Source organism: Taeniopygia guttata, chromosome 1 (assembly GCF_048771995.1).
Source record: "Taeniopygia guttata chromosome 1, bTaeGut7.mat, whole genome shotgun sequence".
Classification (NCBI taxonomy): Eukaryota; Metazoa; Chordata; class Aves; order Passeriformes; family Estrildidae; genus Taeniopygia; species Taeniopygia guttata.
The window spans coordinates 55,619,282-55,636,961 of record NC_133024.1 but is presented as its reverse complement, the minus strand read 5'-3'; the positions used below and the strand labels follow the sequence as shown (position 1 = coordinate 55,636,961).

The following is a 17,680-nucleotide window of genomic DNA, read 5'->3' as shown; positions in this document are numbered from 1 at the left end:
CCCTACATAGGGAGAGAACTCTAATCTTAACAAGGCATAATCATTTTACAGCTGTTATTACTTTAATCTTCTGTAAAGAAACACCAGTTAACCTGGCTGCTGCCAGGTTGCCTATCTTTGGCAATGGCTATGGATGGAAATTTTTTGAAGAATGCACTGACACTCTGCTGAGGCCTGATGTGCTGCTGAATGTGGGACACTGCAAAGCTAAAGTGGGAGCAAAGGTCATGGATTAGAGTGAATTAAGCAAACGTGGATTAAGAAAGATCAATGAGTAGGGACACAGACTCATCAGGCTCTGTTTAGATAATCTGCTTGCTCTGACTAACATTTTCTTCCAATCTTACAGCTGAAGAAAATGTACTTGAAGCTCACTCTTGTCAGCTCCTGAGAAACTATCTGTAAATCAGGCAGACAAGATAGTACCCTGAAATGTAAAAACTCTGCCAAGGACTGATATTGACCCTGATCCCCAGATACTACAAGTACTGTGACTGAAAAGACAGGTCTGAAATCCCAGATGATGAAACCATCAGGTCAGTTGCTCTGGCTCAGTCAGTGTATTACCAAGGAGGAACAGAGAGAGGCAACAAATAATACTGTACTAAACTGTGGAAAATGGCATTCTCCAGTGCTATCCTTTATTAGTGATGACAGAAATGTTGGCAGAAGAAGCCAGTCATTTCAGAGGAAATAGTTTGTAGAAAAATATAATCCTACAAACTGAGCAGAGAAAATTCTCAGGGTCATAAAAGCTCTGGGAAGAAGTTGAAATGAGTGAAGTTCCCATAAGCCACACAGAGAGTAAGGACATGAAAAGTGTGAGGATGTGTGCTGAACATGTCTCACCCAGTGTGACCTCATAAGATCTCAGATCCTAACCTCAAACCACTTTCACTTCCCTAAATGGCACCTAGAAAATTATAATTCTCTATAATCTAGAACTAGAAGAAAATTGTATGGTCAAGTTGCTTTTTTTCAGTTGCTTCAGGATTTTTCTTAGTGGTACATATTAACTGATTTGTCACACTAGCTGTGTCACAAAGCTACTAAGGAATGTTACAGATAAGCCAGTAAGATTTCTGCTTAAGTGACAGTTTACAGGCTGTCACTTAAGTGTACAAACTACCTATAAAATTAGGAGAAGGGTTGATTTCTCATAAAGTTACTGATGGAAAAATACTTTCCTATCAAGGAAGATCTTAGGAATTGCAAACTGTAAAAAAATATATTTAACTTCCTATCTCTGTTTATTATTCCACAGGACAAGGTCAGTTCCATGCAAAGGAAGTGTGGGGTATATCAAGAAGATATTAAAATTAAAAAGCAATGTCAAAACAATCCTTTGTCCACATAATGAATAAGCACTGAGTTTGTCCCTTATAGACTGCTAGAATAGAAAGTTACTTGCTTATGGCTAGAAACTCGTCTTTTCTTAAAAGAATAAGAAACCTCATGATTTATGTTTGCCTCAAACTCAAGTTAATTTTGTATTTTTTGAGGGAGAGAAAAAAAAGAAAAAACCAAAATCAGTTTTGTTTTTTTTTTTCCTTCTCATTCTCCCTTTTTCTGGCATTCAGTGAAAGACACAGGAAATAATTAATGCAATGCTGGACCTGAATTTAGTCCAGTGCAGCTACCATAAAACAGCAGATCATATTAGGACAAGGATTCACCAGGTCCAGCATCGTTCCTTCAACAGTCATGAGTATGAGGGACTGGCATGCCTAGAGTGTCCTTTCTCCTGGTATGCACTTGCAATAGTAAGAGCCTGAGTCTTACTACCTGACTAGGTAGTAAGAGATGAAGACTTACTTCATCTACCTGGGTATGAAGGCTCCAGACTTCTGTGTTCAATAGAGAAAATGGGGCTGACCACAGTCCTTTTAGTATTCTAATTACACTGTTGGATCCTGAAACATCTTGCAGCAATGAGTTCCACAATTTAATTACATGCGTGATATGACAAAGTACTTCCTTTGTTTATTCAAAAACTGCTGTATGAAACTTGCATTGAGGGCTCTCTAGATTTTGCATTGTGAGAAATAAAACAGCTGAACAGTTTACCATACATCTGAGATAAAGACTAAATTGTCATTCTTCAAACAACTTATCTGGTTTCTCATCAGGATTACCAAGAACAGAATACTCTCAAAAATGTACATAAACATATGGAAAATGCATTTGTGTGAAAATTACTGTATCTTGAAAGGAGAGAGGGACAGAAATTATAGCAGCTATTTGTTCATGGCCTCATGGTTTGGTGTAGTTTTCCCCCCCTCCATGCAGCCCCCCAAAGAATCCGACTAGCTCAGAGATAGGGGCTGTGAGGGGAGGAATACTAGGAGACGGAAAAGTATTTAAAAGAGGCTCTTACCCCAGGGTGTTGGAACAGCTCTCTTTATTCTGTGGTGTCCATGTGAGAGCAGGGCAAAAGAGAGAGAGCTGGAAATCTCAGGGGTCTATATAGGTTTTGGACAGGGTGGGCTTTCCTGGCTCTCTGCCAACCCCGTTGGGGCAGGAAGGAGGATCCAGGGGTTATCTTGATCAGAGTCACAGGGTCCCGGGGGAAGGGGGGCAAAAGGGTGCCCATGAGCTCACCGTAACAGTTTGGGACATTTTTTTTTTTGTTTGTTTTATATTGGCTAAGGAAGGATTGCTTCTAGCCATTTGCACAGGCAAATTTTAAATTATTTAGTTGTGGGAATATTCTAAGATATGCACATTTTTAAAGAGTATCCTGTTAGTGTAAGAGTAAATAATTCCTGAAAGTACAAAGTTCATAACATATATGATTACAAATTCCTTTTGCAATTTGCATGCCTTATTCACTCCTTGATATTTAAGGGAAGTTATGGAGGGAATGTAAGTGTTATTACAGTGAGTGACATCCCATATGGCAAGTAGGATCAGCTACAGCTTTACACACTGTTGTAATTTTCCCCCTTGTACTACAGTTTTGCATGATGTAATGTTTTTTCTGTGGTTGTTCAACAGTCAACCATTTAAACCTGCTGTATTGTAAAATGCCATTTATGGAGTTGCAGCTGAACCTGCTCACCATAAGTCTGCATTTATTTCACAGCCGTCTATCACACTGTCATCCCACAGGTGTACTCCAGCTTTACAGTTTTCCTGGGCCTCATCTTGTGATGTAAGAAGAATGTATTATGCAAGATGAAGAAATGGCAGCCAAAAAAGTAAATGCTGCTAAATGTCATTTTACAATACAACTTGGGCATGCAAATGTAAGTAACCTTAGAGGATGATAATATTTGCACTCTCAGCTAAATATGATGTGCAAATGATAGTGGAAAGGCCAGATCCTGAAAAGTGAAAGTCCTCCTCAGGGTAAGTAAGAAATATAAATGAGGTGTTGGTGGGGGAAGGGCAATGTCTATTGAAATTTGGGGGTTTTCTATGCTTCTGTCATCAATGAAAATTTTGGAAAATAGAATTAGTTTAGAGGTTATTTTCTGACTTCAGTGGAATTACAGCTCTTTAAATGTAGTCCTGTTGCTCCATTCTCAAAGAGTATCAGAAAATAAGCAATGTAATCTGCATAGGCAAAAAAATAAGAAGAAAATATATTGAGTATTAATTTAAAATTTAAGTATAATCACACATTTAAGGGCACACTTGAGTATTTCTTTGAAGTTCAAACAACTAGGAAGAATAGTCTTTCTTCATTTCACTACACTTCGTCTCACCCTTCCTCTTTCCTCCTCAACATGTCATGATGTTTTTCTATCTGCAAGTCATCAGCAGTGATGTGACCACAATAAGAATCCATTTCAAGGTCATGTGCTGCTGTATGTCTACATGAAACACCCCTTTGATTCACTTAGGCTGCTGACATACACAGGTACACTGGGAGGAAGACAATGAAAAAATAACTAATAACTAGAAAAATAAAAAGGATTTTTTTTTTCAGTGGGATATGACACTGGTCAAAAAAAAAAATTTTCAAATCTCAGTTTGAATTTTAGCTCTCCATTAGAAAACTGGTTTTATTTATGAACTAATCAGGAAAACTGTAAAGGTCAAAACAAACTCTTCCATAACAAAGTGTTTAAAAAACTCTTTTCTGAATTAGAACAATAGTATTAATAGAAATATTTTCAGTGTGCAATCATATAGAATTACAATCCAGTGTTATTTCTAAGTCAAATACGACTTCTTGGGTTTGACATTTTGAAAATTAAAGACTGGGTAAATGTGAAGATAACAAAAGTTAAACTTGAATCTAAAGGAAAGGGTAAAATTAAAATACAAATATGTTTTAAATTAAATAAGTCACCATAACTTGTTTATAATTTTGGAGTATAAGTTATTATAGTTGAATACATTTAATCCCATATTCTCACTTCATATTACTTCTGGTGCCAGCACTGAGTTACAATAAAACTAATGCCTTGTTTATTCTTAAACCAATTGAGAGTAGATATGGCCTGATAATTTTGGTAAATTCTTCTTTGAGTAATCATTTTGAAACTATAAATAGAAAACATGGCTTTATAGACAAAATAATAGAAAATACGGGAATTGGTTTTCAACTGCAATTGAAGTTACTGTTCCCTATCAAGGCCTTTACTCCTTGCTTTACCTTGCTTTTTTCATCGACTGGAAGACAAAGTAGATTAGTAATAAAAATCTCTGCAACAAGGAAAGTCAAAAATCCTACTTCCTCATTAATGTATGTATTTCATGTCTTATTTAATATACTTTAAGTACTGATTTACCAGATATTTTCTGACTCTTGGTTAATAACTAGGAAAGACAACCAAAATATCTTAAAATACATATCTTTATTTTTCTATGCAAACATCAAATATCTTTCTTGACAATCTTTCTTGATAATAGTGTGGTTTCTTGAGTTAATTACTCATAGTAAATTTCACTGATGTGAAACAAACACCTAAGGCCTATTCTTTTTTTCAACTTGGAAATCTGAAAATCTCTTAAAGAAAAAGGTTCTTAGAGAAAACAGTGTTCAGATAGAATTATGTTAATTTTGTGCAGTTATGGCCACTTGCTTCTTTTATATGTTTTCATATTAATTTCCTATTGAAGGATTTGCATTTAAATAACAACAGCTGCAAGATTTACAGCTTAAAATACTGACAAAAATATAATAGAAAGGTACTGAAAAGTCTATTGAAATTTCATGATGCTGGCTTAAAACTGTATTTTCCTCTTAAAGATTTTAATTCCAGTGGTGAGCTTACTTTTTATTTATACAGGAATCAAAATCAGTTCGTCTTTAGGAGCTTCACTTTCACATTTATAATAACAGCTACAGATACTGTCCAAGCTGAGACAGAAGAGGGTAATTCTTTTGTTTACTCTGATTTTGTGTTTCTGTTAAATTTAGCTATGTCGGCAAATGAGGAAAAAGAGAGATACAGAATAAAAAAAGTAAATGTGATTCTACAGAAAACAGAGATTTAAAAAGAAAGTGATGACAGCAGGTTACTGAAAATAATACTGTGATATCCCAGAAAACTTTCTATTTTTCATTTTGTTTCAATTCTTTCAAGGCTAGTTTCTTCTTTTTCTAAATGATCATTAATGAACAGGTCTCATAAGGTTACAATTAGTATTTAAAATAAATTGTATCAATAACATAGCTTTTCTAGTAATTTCTACAGTGAGCAGTTTCTTAAACCTGCACTTGTTTTTCATCCAGATTTTGAGAAATTTACTTTTATATAATGCCCATATTTTCTTAGTATTCATTGAATTGCTGGAAATCCATGTATGGTCACTTAATGTGTATGTATACACACATATATACATCTCAATGTATAAGTTTAACAAGTATGGAATGAGAACTTTAATGAATATTTTCTTCCAACAGTAATTATGCCAAACACAATAAATAGTAACACTTAAATGAAGAGAAACGCTACTAGTACTGAAAATGTAGCATTGTATTTTTTGATGAGCAGTGGGAAGAGTAAAATCAGAAAATACATCAGTGAATATGAAGAGCTGATACAAAACAGAATGAGAGATGAATAACAATTCAAACAATATCATTATGAATGTGGGAAAGACTTCATTACATAAAACCCACTCCTAGTAATTGATAATACTACCTGGATTAAGTACTTGAACACTCGAAGAGATAGATGACAGTCATATGAAATCCTCTATGGAGTCACAGAAAATCATCTGCTCCTATGCAGTGTGTTGATGTGCATGGACAAAGGAAAGGAGAAACTTTTGCTCATATTTTTCAGCTACAGATGACCTTCAATAACATTTGAGGCTCTTAAAGAAATAAAAGAATAAAAGATAAAACAAAAAAAAAAAGTCCAATATTTATCACTGATGTGAAAAAATTTTACAAAGAAGGCATCATATTCCAGACAATTTTTAAAAACTTGTATTAATTCAACATTAGTTAGAATTAAGTGCTGTTATAACTTAAGAATTCTTTATTAAAATGAGAACAAATGTTTTTATTGTATAGAATTCCTTCTCATAGCAAGTCTAATAATAAATAGGAAAGACATTTAAGCAGGCTGAAAAATTATTAAATGAATGGTATTTCTTTATATTTTGTATCACAAAAGAAAAGAACAGAAACATTCTTCTTTAAAGTGTACTTTGTGTCATGCATGTAGTTTTTGTTTAGTAATATATTTATCAGTGCACAATGTGTAGAACTTCAAATATATTGCATAAATTTTTATGTTCAACTATCATGATTGAACTTACAACCTCCAGTTGTAGAAATGCCAATAATTTAAACTCAAGTTTTGCTGCTAGTTTTTCTTTGAAAAGAACAAGCTATTAAAATTCTATATTTCCAAAAAAGAACTACTTCTTTGCAATGAAAAAATTAAGGAAACTGTTACTCCATCTGTAACAGTATTTAGATTCTACAGCAAAGAAATCTAACAAATCTGGGCAAACTGCTCAAACAGCTGACAGAGTGAACCATTGAAATTACTCAGACTCCAGGCTTTGAAATTCTCCTTTGGCTGTACATTGTCACAACATGTAGAGAAATGCAGAGCTCCTCTCTCTGAGGGCCTGAGTTGGGATAAGGAGTAAATAAATATTCTTTAGAGCACTCTTCATCTCAAGAATTTTGTGCAACTCATAAGCAATTCAAAACAGATGTGCCACAAAAACTGAATATTAGATTAAATATTTTATGACTTCATAAGACAGAAGGGAGAAAAATAGAATACCATTCTCTAATAGGATTCTTTAATACACTTTCTGAAAAGAAGTATTCTTCATTTTTCCAAATAATGCAGGCTAGAAAGTACTTTGGACCAGAGTATATTTCTGTATCCAAATGTCTAGAATGTTCTGCTGTAGGGTGAGAAGTCCCAGACAATTCCAGACAGTGTCTGCATCTAATATTCAGCACTAATTGTGCACACCTGTATAATGTGTCAATTTATCCAGGATGGTAGTAGGGTATGCTGTGTCTTCTTTACTGAGTATCTAAAAAGATTTTCCATGAAAAACTTCTTAATTCTGGATGCAAAAAACAATAACAAGGAAGTTCAGCCCTGACCTTATCATCAGTGTGCTCAATGCTAGACAGCCAGAGTATGCACACCTTCAACTACTCAAACAACCTGTGAAGCAGATTGACGTGAATTTAAAGAATTGTGAATATGGACTAAGGCACTTAGTTCTTTGTATCATTGGGTATATTTAAATTCTTTCCCCTTTTTAATATCTGGTTTCTTCTTTCTTTCTCCAAGTAGATGCTTCTTTCAGACTGGTAATCTGTGAAAAAAAAGATCTGGGCTAGCATTCAATAAGGAAAATTAATAGAAAAATGCAGAGCAAAAACAACAGACCACCAGCTTTAATTAGTTATCTTCTTGTTGTAATGTAGTCTGATGTCCAAAAAGTAACTCTATAAGTATTACTTCTTTATATATCTAAATAATAGCATAAAAATTAATTTAAAAATCTAGTAGTGACATTGTATTATGTCTTATAATTTAAGTAGTTATTACTCTACAACATAACTACTGTGCTAGTAGACATTAAGCAAATATTAATAAAAACAGAGACATTTCATTGGAATGCAACTGCATTATAAGCTGATTTTTTTTTTTTAATCTGCAGTGAATCTTTTATTCTATAGCAGCAATGACTAAGTTTAGAATTCTTACTGGCCCTGAAAGCCGTCACGAGAATTTTCCAATGAAAATCTCTTAGCACTTTGTTCCCCAGCACCTGACCCCAGTAGCCTTGCTCTCAATTTTTGTGACCTACTGCTGCCTGAGAAAAACTCCAACAACCTTTTAAAAAAATCTCATTGCTGACCTTAGCTACAACTTTTCAGTACAGCAGTTTCTGCTCGTGCATTTCACCTACCGCAGGCAACTTTTCTCTGACGGAACTTCTTTCCCAGCATCCAGTCTTCTCCAATTTACCCTCATGGAAATTTCACTCTATACTGTAATCTCCATATAGCCAAGAAATACATCAGTCTTGATAAAATGTTTTGGATGCACTGGCATCGCTGCTGGTATTCCTTATATATTCTTTGTAGTTTAAAAGGTAATGATCATTTTTTCACTTCCTCCGTCCCAGTTTTCTACCACATGACATTAATAAGTCTCCATTAGTGATGCTGAAGTTACCTGTAGATAAAGTGTCTTTTTTATTAAATAAGTTTCAGTTGCAGCAGAGACCAAAGAATGTGTTCACCCATTGAAATTGACTCATTAGCTTCACAGGATTGTTTAAATGTGCAAATTATATTAACTACTGCATAAAAACTTTTGGTCAGGTTGTACCTAAAAAAAAATCAAGTATAGAAATGTCAGCTGTGATAGTAAAATAATATATTCAGTCCAGGGGACTGTTTTAGTTCCACATTGCCTTTTTGGCTAACAAATACTGCTGTACTATTCTTAGATGTTTTGCTTACGGAAATATTTCAGAAATGTAACATTAGCAGCTTCTTTACTTCTCTTGTCTCCCCTGAGAAAAAGTTTGTAGAAAAAAGCATTTGGTAAAGAAGCACTTTCCAATACTTTTCCAGTGTGTTTTACACTAAGAAGAAAAAGGTTGGTGAAACAATAGCTGCTCACTGAGAGCAAAGGGAAAACATTTTTTTTTCATTCTTTCAATGGCATATAGAAGACCATTGAAATTTGAAGATTGGAGATACGATTCTCTGCCCTCTATTGTGAAGAAGGCAACAGAGGTCTGAAACCAGAGTGAAATTCCCAAGTGCAGGCACATGAATAATTGAATAACAAGCTGTTTATAGAATGCTGAAGAAGAGACATTCAGGGGGGAAAGGAAAAGGAAAAAAAAGAGAGAAAAAAAAGATAATTTAGATTTTATTTTTTTATTAATAAAGAAAAACTTTCCTAGAATCATAGAAATTAGAACAAATGCCCCCCTTTTTTTTTAAGACAAAAATATTGAATTTTATTGTGGGCTTACCTTGGTTGGCTGCCTGGTGCCCACACAACCACTTTCTGACTTCATCTCCTCAGCAGGATGAGGAAGAAAATAAGATGAAGAGTCCCATAGGTTGAGATGAAGACAAGATCATTCACCAATTACCATCACAGTCAACACAGATTTTACTTGAGGAAGTTTAATTTATTGCCAATTAAAAAAAGACTCAGTTACTCAGAAACTGATGCCTCAGGTTTTAGCTTTTATATTTTTCAGATTCTGTTCTGCTTTAGTGTGTAAGTCTAGGCTTTGTATTAGGGGCTAGTAAGTTCTCTTTACAGAATAGGTAGACAAAACAATTCTTCCTATAGCTGGGGACCCAAGGACAGCTAATACAGACCTCAGGCCCAAGAGCATAAACAACAGTGGACAGAAAAGAGAAACCAAGAAGGATGGGACTTCATGGGCTGTAATTGGACAATTAACTCCAATATGCTTATGGACCGGAACTTATAAAATTGTAAGACCCCTGTGACTGGTTGTCCATTTTGTGGCCATTTTGGGTTGTGCTGCCCAAGGTGGATCTATTGAGGCCTCTTAACAAATCCTTACTTTATTCTTTAGCTCTGTCTAGTCTGTTCTAGGACAGCCTTCACAAGGCATCACCATCACAGCCAACATAGATTTTACTTGAGGAAGTTTAATTTACTGCCAATTAAAAATAGACTCAGTTACTCAGAAACAAAAGCAAACCAATCCCCCTCCCTTCCACTCCCCATTTTTTCCAGGTTCAAACTCTCTTCCTTGTTCCTGACTATCGGACCTCCTCCTCATGCTGAGCAGTGTATGAGGTGGTGAATGGAGGGGTGGGGTCAGCCCATAGCAGCTCCTTTGTGTCACTCCTTTCTCCTCCTGCTTTTCTCCTGTTCTAGTGTGGCTCTCCAGCAGTTTCATCTTTCTCCATGACACATCCACCTGCCCTGGCATGGAGTGCTGTGGATCTTCTCTTCCCTGTGGTCCTCCACAGACTGCAGGAGCACAGCTGTCTCACCACAGTCTTCACCAGGGTCTGCAGGGGAGTGTTAGCTCCAGTACCTGGAGCAGCTCCATCTCCTCCTTCTGTGCTGACCTGGATGTCTGCAGGGTTGCTCCTCTCACATGTTCTCACTCCTCTCTCACACAGCTGCTGTGCAACACTTTTTACCCTTTCTTAAACATGTCTTTCCGAAGGAGCCACAGACCCCGTGGCTGCAGAGACCACCTCTGCTCTGTGCCCTGTGTGGGTGTGTTGGAGCCACCTGGATCCGGCTGTGTGCAGCCTGGGGCAGCCCTGGGCAGTCCTCACAGAGGTCCCTGGAGCTCCCACTACCTGTGCCTGGACACCAAATACATTGGTTCATATAGAAAGCAATTTTGGTTTAATTTGGTTTTGTTATAAAACAAAGCAAATAAATCTTAATACTTTCTCCTCCTGTATGTTGTGATTGCAAAACCTAATCAATTTAATTAAAAGACATTTTCTCGGAAAGTCTATTGATTTGGATGAACTCCCATTTCTCCATGAAATACTATTTTTATAAAAAGCAGCCAATTATTAGCAATGTATTACGCCAACCTCTGCAGGCTAACTAGGCTTCTTTAATGCTAGGAAAGGGTTCTAAAACAATTTGCCACAAAAAAATTAAAATTTAAATCAATATCAGAATTTTCATGCTAATTTTAATACTTAAATGCTATTAAGAATTACACTATGCTGCTTTTGGAGTAGTTAGCTTTCTTCACAGTGGCTGATATGGGGTTATGTTTGTATTTGTGCTGAACACAGGATTGATAATACAGAAATGTTATTGTTATTGCTGAGCAAGGTTTGCACAGAGCCAAGGCCTTTCCTGCTGTTTGTATTGCTACGCTGGCAAGGAGCTGGGTGTGTAAGGGAGGTTGGGAGGGGGCACAGACAGGACAGATGATCCCTGATGACCAAGAGGGCATTCCAGACCATATGACATCATGCTCAGTATGGTGGTCCGCAGAATTTTCAGTGGTTACATTCTACCTAATACATTAAATTACTCATGAAAGTAGACAAAAAACTTTTTTCCACTGTTCAGAGAGCAAAGTGTTAGGTTGTCCATTTTGATGATATTGCTAGAGGAAGGCAAAAATGAGAAATACCTTGGATATGTGGTTTTGAAAATAATAATTGGGCTTTGGGTGCAACAGTACTTCCCACAGTGTCCCCTGTCTCAGTAAATGACTTCCTCATGGATAGCCCTTGAAAAGGCACATAGAGACCTGGGTTGGCTCTCTCTAAGTGCATGCCTTTAAGGAAGAGAGGATAAATGTCTCTTTAACTTTTAAAAAATAAAAATAAAATTACAATAGTACATATTATAATTAATAATTATCACTTTCAGAATACGTTACAGCTTCAAAGCATGAAACCATTGAAATAATCAAGTTATTAATGTTTATTTAGTGAAATTAACATAATTCAATATGCAAAGTGCTGAAACAACAGAGGAGTTTTAAAACACACAAGCTAAATCCCGAGCCCACCTGAGAAGCTGCACAACTTTGTACTATCCTTGATGTGCTACGCAAACTGACTGTCCAACAGCAGCAGAATAGACTAGTGGAATAAATAATCTGGAAAAAAATACAGTCTCAAATGCAATCCAGGCATTTAGATGGTTCTCCAGAGGGTCAAAATCACACACCTTGATGTTCAAGCTACTCATGCTACTACTAATAGATAGGAAAGAATTGACAAACAGATAGTGAGATTTTTGTCCTTTTTTTCCTTGTAAAGCAGCATTTTATCACTAATTGATTCTTAACATCTTATTCACAGTATGATTCTGCATTTTTATACACTTAGAAGTTCCATTGACTTAAACAGGAGTAGTGAGTGCACAAGGAATGTAGAATAGGGCCTTTGAAGTTCAGTATCATTATTTAGATTTTAGGCATGCCTAGAGACAGCGCTCTAGATTAATAAAATGCTTTGCTTCAATTAGATCTGTGTCTCCTGCATCCCTCCCCAATTCCCTCTGCCCTTGTTTAACATACTCCCTTATCCCTTCACATTATCCAGACAGGTGCTCTCTGCTACCAAAGTGTTGCAAGTTTCATGGAGAAGATTCAGCATGGGGAGGCACAGTATATATATTGGTTTCTTGGCTGTGATGTACAAAGGGAAAATGCATGAGTTTGTACATGAGTCTGATTTGTTCTCCCTGAATATATTGTTTCAGAGATTCTTTAAAAATATCTCTGACAAAAAATAACCCTAAAAGATCTTTTAAACAGACATGTTCACTTCTCTGTATTGCAAGCACATTTTCACAATCTAGCACAGAAAATTTAAATCAAAAGATTACTTCTAGCTGATTAATTCTGGGGGAGAGGGAAGACAATATAAAGAAAAAATATATATTCTTTAGTATATATTAACTCAGATTTATGCCATGATTTTCTCCCATTTTCCACTGTATTAAGTCTTCGCATTTCAGATTTCCTTGAAAGAGACTTAGGAGCATAATGACATGGCCACTGAAATCTGACACATTCTGCAAAATGGGGCCACGAAATTATAAGTTTCACATTCAGTTCAATGGGAAAGTCATAAGGCCCTGCTCCTTCTCCCTTAGGGTATTTTCCTGTTTTATTGTCAGCACTATAATGGGCAATCAGTTCCTGAAATGGTGCCCTGCTGTCTAGATGAAGCATTTATAGGGTTTTTAAGCAGTCCATTTGAACACTGCAGAATAAAAAAGTTCGCCCTTGTAAGTTCAGATTTTAAGGCTCTGATCCTGCACTGAACTGTCAGCAAACCTCCTGCCCACTTGGAATTCAGAGCAGGATAACGGTCTTGATTTCTACATTTTCTGCTGCAATTCAGACCTTTATTTATCATAGCTGGAAACAACACTACAAATAAAAATGGTTCTAAAATCCAAGTGTCTGTCCCTTTTAAAAGTAAACTTCCCTAGATTTATGCACATATATTTACATAGTAATCCTCTGAATGGAGAAACAGTTCCTAATGAATTAGGGGATTACTACAAAAATATATAAATCATCACAGATGTTTTCCATTCAGAAACATTAAAAAAGGAAAAAAGTTCACAGCTCAAAGGAAAAAATCTTTTTAAGTGCCTAACATCACAAGCCAGATCTAAAAAAGAACTAGAATTTATGGGCCAGACTCAATATAAGATTTAGGTCTAAAATGAAACAGAGAACTTAGGGATCACTTAAGGTTAGTCTAAATTACGATTTAGAAGCCCAAACTTGACTGCAGCCCAGATCATTATCTAAGTCATCTCTTTTCAGCACTTGTTAATCCTCACTGTACCTAAATCTATAAAATGCCTTCCTGTGAGGCTTAAAGTTTACTACTGCTAAAAGTGGGCATACTTGTTCAGCCATGGCTACTGAATGTATATGCCTATTGCCCAGATAAAGTCCAGGCTTAATCAGGGAATTCTAAGTCAGTGAGCTTTCTGCTACTCCAGTAAAGTATGAAAACTCTGCTATGTTGGTTTTTTTTTACATCTGCTTAATGCTCAGAATTGTTCTTCACAGAAGCTGAAGGCCTGCTACCAGCCCTGAGCCACTATTAGCCATAAATTTTACAGCAGCCACAGAAAAGAGGATGTTCCACCTGCCTGCAGATGTAGGACCTCCATGAAGCAAGAGGTAGGGTATTAGAACAGAAAGAAAGTTTATGGGTAACTCCTTCTTAGTTTTTCACAGGAAGAGTTAAATATGATGTTATTTCAGGTCATTATTTCTAGAACTATTGTCCTCACAACCAAAAGGCATAAGCAATACATTTCTATTCTGATATAGAGAAATAATTTAATTTCTGTCCCACTCGAAGGACAGACAGAGAAAACTTTCTATGGTCTTTTCTGCTTACAATGGCTTAATTTAAAGAGCCAAAGCAAATATTTTTTGGCAACTGTCCTCACCAAATTGTTGATGGAGTCTCAGGTGGTCACAAAGCTTAGTGATTTAGGTGACTGTTGTATGGAGGAGGAATCAATTGCTCCAAAATTTAAAAATATCTTTAGTAGACCAATGTTTAACTGCCAGACTACAGTTCAAAAGACAGGAAGTACAATTTATCACTTTTCAAAATAATTCCCTTTGGTGTTTATTCCTCCAAGGTGTGTAGGTTCTCAAAATCAGCATCTCACTCTTTTCATCTGAATTCTTTAACATCAGAACAAGAATTTATTCATGGGAACTAGTTACTTACGCTCAGCTGAATGACATATATCTGAGTTCACCATACCCTTTTCATTCTGGGCTCAATTAGCCTTGTCTCATATAAAATAAAAAAAGGATGACAGCATGAGCAGAACAGAAGTTTCTGCGAAGACTGGATTTTCTTTTTTTTTTTTAACATACAATGAAAGACTGAGGACATACCTCCATAGACAGATGTAAAGATGCAACTTAAAAAAAAAAAAAAACACCAAAATCTCAAATTTTACCTGCCCGGCTATAAGCTGACTCCAGTTCCAAGGCTGGTTGGATTAGTAGTATTGATAATATTAACATGGCACCAAGACCAACATAACCAGGAATCAGGAGACTCCTGAGAAAAAGAGAATGTTGGCAACTTTGCAATTTTGAAAGGTTTAAGACTGTTTCAGACACTCCCTCAGCCTCAATGAATAGTTCTATTCAGTAGCAGGTGATTATCCTTAAGAGCAGGACCTATATACACAGAGAGAGCTAGTAGAGACACCCTACTGTGAGTGGTTTTTTGGCAAGCCTCACCAGAGACTTTGGCAGCCTCTCTTCCTCTAAAGTGCTACTGTGCATTTGCATGGTTGCATTCTTCATGCAAACAAATACCAATGCCAACCCTAAGAACATGAAGAACTCATAATAATTATTGTTTTCACTGCTGGATAGCAGAGAACAACAGCAACATCGAGAAATATCATGCTCTCTGAGCATTTTTTTTTTAGAAAATATAGCTATTTCCTTAAGCTTAAGTATTAAAAACCAGTTATCAGACAATATATTCAAATTATGTTTTCATTATATGCATGTACATTTTGAAATGGATTACCATTTTTAATTATGGCCCCATGTGGTTAGCTGAAAAGAGTAATTAGTAGCTTCCAATAAAAGTTTTATGTTAATGCTTGTGAAATAATGTATTAGACAATTTTAGAACAAAATAAAATAAACTAAAATGTGGAATGTCTTAAATATCACAACATTTGAGTCCAAACAAAATGTACCTTTTATTCAATATTTTCTACTCCATGCCGTGTTTGACAAAGTATTTTCAGTAGATATACATTCATATAATTTCAAATCTGAAAAATATTTACTTGCTTGGGTTTAAAATATTTCTTTACAGTATTTCTAGTACTCAGTTAATCCTGTCTCCTCTGGACTACTTTGTGAAGTTTTAATTCTGGGAAAAATGAGAAAATAAGTACCACAAAATATTGTGATAAAGAAAAGACATGAAAGAGAAAGAAATGTAAACAGAGACAAAAAAGTGCAACAGGTTTTACAAATTAATTAGGGGCAATACACCAGGTTGGATGGGGCTTTGAGCAACTGGTCTAGGGGAAGGTATGCCTGCCCATGGCAGGGGAGTTGGAACCAGATTAACTTTAAGGTCCCTTCTAATACAAATGATATAATTATGATTCTATGATTATGTATTCAGAAGTTAGCAATGAAAACTATTTCCGAGTTTTGTAGCAATGCTTTATTATTTGCATGCAACATAATACGCCGTCTAAAAAAAATCACTTAGCATAGGTGTCTGCCTGACTTCAACTAGTGTCAACAGTTGTTGAGGTGGGAATAAGCAGGATTTTATTGCTTGTCCACTTGCCTACAGGCTGCAGCTCTTTGAAACATATTCCCTTTCTGAACCTTGTTGTTCCAAATCAAGGAACAATAAGGTTTGTTCACAAGAGGAAAAGTCCCCTACCTCTAAAAAAGATAAAATGTTCATGGCAAGATAACTCCAAAGAATTTCTCTGAGACACTGACAATTTGGGCTGTCCTGAAGGCTTTGCTCTGTTGAACAAACACAATTCATTCTGTCTTGTGAGGGATGCCACAGTGAGTATGCAGGGAACAGTGAAGTTTCTGCTGGGTAAGCCGAGAAATTCTATCTACTAGAGTTCTGGGTTATGATACAGGGTGCCAAAAATATGTGTTAATGAATAGCCTTAATTTCAAAATCTCAGCAGCAAATGACTCACCTCAAGCATGACAGTAGTTCCTAACCTCCTGATACTGGCTTGATGTTAGACAGACTAGAAACCTATTGGAGAGAAATGTTATTGTAGAGCTCTGAATTATGCATACTCTCGATGCACCAAAGCTGACAAGGCTGTGTAGGTGGAAGATGTCACTCTTACTGGCTGTGTCTTCATTACTGAAATTCAAACATTAGCTCTTTTTGACTCCAAGTATTTTGTTTACAAATGAATAATGAGAGTTCTAATTTGATAATTAATTCGTACTCCACGTATTTTTGACTGTGTCTTTTGTTTACTCGTACTTGGCATACAGGGGTTTTCTGGTCTAAGGGTGAAGGGATAAGGATACACAACCAGTGACAGAAGACCTAACCACTATTAATGTTCTTTTTTGGTGGTTTTCTCCTACATGGAATTAGCACATACGTGTTTACTTTTTATTACAGTTTTAAATTATTTGGGCCAGCAGATTATTTGGGCCAGCAGATGGAAAGCAAAGGAGGATAGTGATGAGGATACTGATAATTTCTATCAGTGGTTCTCTTCTTATCCCTTTGCCTCCAGCACATGATCTATGGTTTTTATTTGTCTTCAACAATCTACACATCAAATATATATATTCCTTTATATTATAGTTCTTTTTCCCTAATAGAGGAATTCAACTGGTATTTCAACATGGGAAATTCTACTTCTTCAAGAAAAGAATCTCAGGACTCCAAGTCATGTCATAGTGCAACAATCTGCTTCTCAGAAAAAAGAATCCTGCAAAATGTCTTAGAATACAAGAATATTTTCAGCAGTTTGTAGGATTTAAATACAAATTAAAATTTTAAACTTAGGGGTCCTTGTACAAAGACATTAGTATCTATCTGTTTCTACTGTTTCTACTGAAGTAATTTTATCTGATACATAGTAGGTTTGTAATTGCTTCATGAGGGAGTGTTGTTACCTGATAGACTATTACAGCTAGTTCTTGCTTCTTTTTTTCTCTTGCATCTGATTTAGCTACCACTTTATTGTCCTCTAAT

At 35.9% G+C, this 17,680-nt stretch overlaps 1 long non-coding RNA gene across 1 annotated transcript; it reads right to left on the bottom strand.

Moving 5' to 3' along the window:
• Nucleotides 1–6,314: 6,314 nt before the first annotated feature.
• On the bottom strand, nt 6,315–17,256 carry LOC140683979 (uncharacterized). Its single transcript, XR_012055705.1, has 2 exons — nt 8,359–17,256; nt 6,315–7,758 (listed from the first exon to the last, which is right to left on the bottom strand). It is a non-coding gene; the product is annotated as an uncharacterized lncRNA (long non-coding RNA).
• Between the last annotated feature and the right edge of the window lie 424 nt (nt 17,257–17,680).